The sequence below is a fragment of the Chinchilla lanigera genome, unplaced genomic scaffold (assembly GCF_000276665.1).
Source record: "Chinchilla lanigera isolate Chin_1 unplaced genomic scaffold, ChiLan1.0 scaffold00018, whole genome shotgun sequence".
Classification (NCBI taxonomy): domain Eukaryota; kingdom Metazoa; phylum Chordata; class Mammalia; order Rodentia; family Chinchillidae; genus Chinchilla; species Chinchilla lanigera.
In genome coordinates, this window is record NW_004955419.1 from 3032784 (window position 1) to 3039306 (window position 6523).

At 39.4% G+C, this 6523-nt stretch overlaps 1 protein-coding gene across 6 annotated transcripts in view; it reads right to left on the minus strand.

Annotated features, from left to right (window-relative positions):
• Gapvd1 (GTPase activating protein and VPS9 domains 1) overlaps positions 1–6523 on the minus strand; it is a 99103-nt gene that overhangs the window by 85656 nt on the left and 6924 nt on the right. For 5 of the 6 annotated variants that reach the window (XM_013513176.1, XM_005382465.2, XM_013513178.1 and 2 more), the window contains exon 2: positions 692–798. The exons of the other annotated variant lie outside the window; for it this stretch is intronic. The gene's annotated coding sequence lies outside the window, so the exon portion shown is untranslated. The remainder of the gene's footprint in view (positions 1–691; positions 799–6523) is intronic. 6 annotated transcript variants of the gene reach the window in all.

A 6523-nucleotide genomic window follows, 5' to 3' on the forward strand; every position in this document is an offset into this window, starting at 1 on the left:
CACACCTGTAATCTCAGCACTGGGGAGGCTGAGGCAGGAGGATCGCTGTGAGCTCAAGGCCAGCCTCAACTGCATAGTGAAACTCTGTCTCCAAAAAAAAAAAAAAAAAAAAAAGACACTTCCTCACAACTGAGAAATGAGCATCAATGAAGAAAAATTTTGAGACAAACAACACTTTAAAGTCTTCAGTTGGCACATTTGAAACAAGAATAAAATATGGTAGAAAAAAGCGCCTGCCTGGCAAGCACAAGGTCCCAAGTTTGGTCTGGGGATATGGCTCAGTGGCAAGGTTTGATACACCAACACTGAAAATAGAAAATGTGCTTAAAACCCAATTATTCTTCCCTGGAATAAACATAAAGAATTGCCAGGCACATTACTTACTTTTTTGCTTTTATTTATTTACTTATTTTTGGAGACAAGGTCTCATTATGTATTCAGGCTGGCCTTGAGCTCAGTGTGTAGCCCAAGCTGGCACTGAATTCTCAGCCATCCTCTTGCCTCATCCTCCCAAGTACTGGAATATAGGTGTGCACCACCAAGCCCTGCCCTATTTATTTATTTGTGTTGTTTTGTCCCTCAAGTCTCCATGTGAGAACTTTTGTTAAATTCACTGGCACCCAAACCAGGGCAATTCTGCCCTACCTGGTGTTTCAGTATTAGCATGGTAACTCATCATCGGGAATATTACCTCAAAGATACCACCAATGAGCTGGGCCTGTAATCCCAGCGCTCAGGCAGCTGAGGCAGGCAGGAGGATCTCTGTTCAAGGCAAGCCGGAACTACATAAGTGAAACCCTGCCAAAAATAAATAAATAAATAATAGAGACATGAATACATAGCCATTAGCAATGTAAAGCCAGTTAGTATTCAGAATTCAAATTAGTATTATGATGACTTACTACAGTGACATCAGAATTCCAGTCCATACCAAAAGTAAACAAAATACAAACAGATATTGATTTTACCCCAATACACTTATTTTTCAGAGCTAAAGAAAAATAAAAAATAATGTAACTCATACACAACAATTTGTGGACTAAGCACAGATTTTACTATACAACTCAAAAGGAATAATATCAAAATACTTGAACAGCTAATATGCACTACTTAGTATATAAAAATGTTTCCTCACTATTACAATTCAAAACGCTTGACTTTTCAAATAAAATTGGAAACCATTAACAAGGGATTGGCAATATTTAAAAAAGATTAAGTTTGAAAGGCCTAAATTGGTTCTGGGAGATAGTTCAGTGGCACAGCGCCTGCCTGACAAATGCAAGGTACTGAGTTCAATTCCCAGTACCAAAAATAAATAAATAAATAAATAAAGGCTTAAATTATGGTACATCCATATCCTAAGACACTGCAGTTGTTAGGGAGGCAGAGTTACATAGGAAAATGTCACACATCATTAAGTGATAAAACAAACAATAACACAAAAAGCAGCAAGATCCCAGAGCTAGGCTGGGGTAAAAACACAAACCCTAGAACATGACTCCATGGGCTGAAATCTCAGCTCTGCCACTCATTAGCCATCCAACTCTGGCTAACTGCCATACTTCTCCACAACTGTTTCCTTCCTTTCTTTTTCTTTCTTTCTTTCTTTCTTTTTTTCTTTCTTTCTTTCTTTCTTTCTTTCTTTCTTTCTTTCTTCCTTTTTTTTCTTTTCTTTTTGAGACAGGGTCTCACTATGCAGTTCAGGCTGGCCTTGAGTTTATTTTGTAGTACAGGACGGTCTCAAACTCACAAAGATCCTCCTGTCTCAGCCTCCCGAGTGCTGGGATTAGAGGCATGTGCCACCATACCCAGCTACACCTAAATTTCTTTGTCTGCAAATGGCTATACTAGAACCTACTTCAACAGATACAGCCAGGCATGGTGGCACACACCTGTAATCCCAGCACTTGGGAGGCTGAGACAGGAGGATTGTTGCAAGTTCGAGACCAACCTGGGCTACAAAGTGAGCTCAAGACCAGCATGAACTGCACAGCGAGACCCTGTCTCAAAAGAAAAAAAAAAAAACAGATACAGGATTGTAAAAACAGATTACAGGATTGTAAAACTTAAATGAGTTCAGATATGTAAAGCACTTAGCAAGCACATATGTTAACTATCATTTAAACATTCAAACAATACACTGTGTGCATGAAAGTGAAATCTTTCTTTTTTAGTACTGCTGTTATCTTAAAACTAAAAACATTTTTAGTTATTAAAAAAATTAATAAAAATTTACTACTAAGATCTTTCCTGTTGAAGATCTGCTCATGCAATTACTAAAATACATAAGACAAAAAAAAAATAAAATAAATAAAAATAAAATACATAAGACCAGACAAATTCTACAAATAGCTGTATATTAAACATGAGAACACTTGGGAAGCTGAGGCAGGACTGCCACATAGCCTGGGCTACATAGCAAGATCCTATCTCAAAATACATACATATACACACATACACACACACACACATGAAAGAACACAGTACTTAATAACAAGGTACAAACCAATGGTAATGTCAGTAAAATTATATATCTTTACTTTGCAGAGGAAATAAATGATAAAAAACATAGTCTTAAATACCACCAAATCTAATTTTCTCAATTCAACAATGTATAATGAGCCAGGCATGGTGGCACATACCTGTAATCCCAGCACTCAGGAGGCTGAGGCAGGAGGATCGCTGTTAGTTCAAGACCAGCCTAGGCTACAAAGTTAGTTCAAGGCCAGCCTGAACTACAGAGTGAGACCTCGTCTCAAAAAAAAATAAAAAATAAAAAAACTATAATGACAACTCAGTAACATATATATAAATTTTGGTATCAAAATGAACCAAACAAGGCCAGGTGTGGCGGTGCACGCCTACAATCCTAGCACTTGGGAGGCTGAGGCAGGAGGATCATTGAGTTTAAGACCAGCCTGGGCTACAAAGTGAGCTCAAGGCCAGCCTGAACTGCATTAGTGAGACCCTGTCTCAAAAACACAAAAAAAGTGAACCAAACAACTAAGAAAAATCTAAAATCCTCACAGGTTGAAGAGAGCTCAGTGGCAGTGTTTGTCTTGCACACACAAGACCATGGGTTTGATTCTCACTACTACAAAAAATTTTATTTTCTATTTTTTCTTTTCTTTTTTTTTCATTTTTTTTCCAATACCAGGAATCGAACTCATGACCTCTTGCTTGCCAGGCAGGCGCTGTGCCACTGAGCTAAATCCCCAGCCCCTTACAAAAAATTTTAAAATGAAAATAAAAGCCTTGCCGAGTGTAGTGGAGCATGCCTGTAATCCCAGCACTAAACTGGCTGAGGCAGGAGGGTTGTTGCGAGTTCCAGACCAGCCTGAACTGAAAAGTGAGATCAAAGCCAGCCTGAACTGCATAGCGAGACCCTGTCTCAAAAAGACAGGAAAATAAAAGCCTCAGAACCATCTGCAAATTTATGAGATGTCACCACCCACATTCTTTGAGGAAGCTTTGGTCCCCAGGATACACTTAGCTTCTTCCATAAATACAGTGGGTGTACAAACAACCAAATGGAGGAGCAGAAAGAGAACTTGAACTGCTACATTTTTGCTGAGCTATAATACCAGTAAAGCCTGGTTTTTTTTGAGGTGGGGGGCGGTACCAGCAATCAAACTGAGGACCTCACACTTGCCAGGCAGGCACTGTTCTCAAGCCTGTTTCGAGATCCAAGAGTCCACCCTCAAAATTAAAGATACTCAAAAGTGGTAGGCTGTCACACACATCATCACATTTACCAGAATGGTATTTCATAAAATCACAAATACTCATTCTTAAACTTCAAACAGTATTACTATCGAGTGCATTCTATCTAAAAAAAAAAAAACCTTTGCTCCAAAAACAAATATTATATACTTAGTTAAAACAGCTTTTTAAAAATATATAACCAGGGCTGGGGATTTAGCTCAGCGGCACAGCACCTGCCTGGCAAGCGCAACATCGTGAGTTTGATTCCCCGGCGGGGGGGGGGGGGAATGATCAACCTTTTTTTTTTTCTTTTTTTTGTTTTTTGAGACAGGTTCTCATTATGCAATCAGGGCCAACCTTGAACTCTCTATGTAGCCCAGGCTGTCCATGAACTTGCAGTGATTTTCCTGCCTCAGCCTCCCAAGTGTTGGGATTACAGGTGTGCCCAGCTAGATCAACCATTAATTAAAGTGTCTCTATACAATTATGGAATTCATAATTTCAAATAGTTTAAATAATAAAATAACTTAATAAATTTTAGTTATTATTATAATATTTAGAAATGATGGAACTAGGGGCTGGGGATTTAGCTCAAGCTCAGCGGCACAGCACCTGCCTGGCAAGCACAAGGTCATGAGTTAGATTGCAGGTACAGGGGAAAAAAAAAAAAAAAAAAAAAAAGAAATGATGGAACTCTAGAAACCTTATAGAGGGGATTAATAACTCTGTCAGAATCCAAATTGTCAGGTTGGGGCTGGGGATACAGCTCAATGGCATAAGCACCTGCCTGGCAAGAACAAGGTCATGAGTTCGATCCCCAGTACTGCAAAAAAAAAAAAAAATTGACAGGCTGGGTGTGCTGGTGCATACCTGTGATCCCAGCACTCAGGAGGCTGAGGCAGGAGGATTGCCTTCAGTTCAATGCCTGGCTGAACTACACAGCAAGATTCTGTCTTAAAAACAAAAAAAGAATTCAAGTTGGCCCATCACAACCTTAAATGGTTAGATATTTCAAGGCACATGAGCCCAGCATGGTGCTGCATGCCTGTAATCTCAGCACTTGAGAGGCTGAAGCAGGAAGATTGCTGTGAATTTGAAGCCAGCCTGGGCTAGAGTGAATTCAAGGTCAACCTGTATTACAGGGAGAGGTCCTGTCTCAAAAGAACCTAAAAAGATAATAGTCCTTGGGTCCTAAGAAAGCAGCAAAGATAAAAAAATTTCCGCAAAGAAAACTCACCTATTCTTTAAGTTTTTCTAGTACAGAAAGCCATATTTTCAAACATTGTGCAATTCTGCTGTATTTTTATAGGTATCATGATTTATAAACAATGTAAGTAAAATCAAAACACAGATCAAGGTAGTAGTACATTAGAAAGTGAAAAGACAAGTTCAGAGTGGATGGAAAATAGATGAATTTAGCCAAAATCCTAAAAATTTTAAAAAGTACAAGCCAGGCATGGTGGCCTAGCACTCTGAGAGACTGAGGCAGAAAGACTGCAAATTAGAGCCCAGCCTGGGCAACTTAGCTATTTAGTGTCTCAAATAAAAAGTAAAAAGGCTGGGTGTGGTGGTGCATACCTGAAATCCCAGGACTCAGGAGGCTTGAGGAAGGAGGATTGCCCTGGTTGGAGGCCAGCCTGAATTACACTTACACACACACACACACACACACACACACGGGGGCTGGAACCAAATTCACCCAAAAAAAGTACAAAAAAAAAAAAAAAAGGAGCTAAGCCTTGCATGGTGCAACACACTTCTAATCTCAGCTACTAGGGAGACTGTGGCAAGACAACTGCAAGTCTAAGGCCAGTCTGAGCTACTGGCAAAACCCTAACTCTAAATTTTAAAAAAGGCTGGGAATGTAGCTCAGTGATACAGCACTTGTCTAACCTATGGAAGACCCTGGGTTCAATCTTGAGTACCACAAGGAAAAAAAAACACTGAACATGTTTGACAACATGCTTTCTACTTTCTACTTCACGTGGGTGTGCTGGCATATTATACAGGAACAAGACCAAGCAAGCACCTTTCCAGAAAAACATCTTAGATAATGAACAGACATCGTGCCTGTTTTTAGTTACAAGAGTATGTATAAAGCCTTATATCTAAAAAAGGTTACAAAAAAAGCTATATAAAGACGTACACACGAAAGTTAGGAGTGTAGCTGAGTGACAGGATATCTAGGCTTGTCTACCAAGTGTGAGGCCCTGGGTTTGATGGACAGCACTGCAAAACACATACATACTGTAAAAATTGCTTATGCTTTTCTTTTTTTTTTTTTTTTGAGGGGGGGTATCGGGAATCAAAAGCAGGACCATGCACTTGCCAGGCAGGCACTGTGCCTCTGAGCTATATCCCCAGTCCTGGTTATGCTTTTCTTTCAGGTCTAAGGACTTATCAGGTATCTGGTCAACTTTCAAAATCAAAACCAAAAAAGACATTGCAGACTCTGGTAAAGTCTGCTTTTCCCTTTTTCATTCATTCAATAATTCCTTTTTACGTATTAAACACAAACTAAATTATCCAAAACAGATATTCATCACTTCTAACAATTCAATTGCAGAGTTCTAAACTGAGTTTCAGTTTCAGAGCAAAATACTGGAACATATCCATAAAAACTAGAAAATTAAGTATAAAGAAAAAACACATTAATTTCAGTTAACAGAAATGAAACAGCTCAGTGTCCAACTCCTAAAATGCGTACTTGACACAAAAACTGATCCCAGAACTGGGCGTGGTGGTGCACACCTGTAATCCCAGCACTCGGGAAGCTGAGGGAGGCAAGAGGGTCCATGCAAGTTCGAGACCAGCCTGG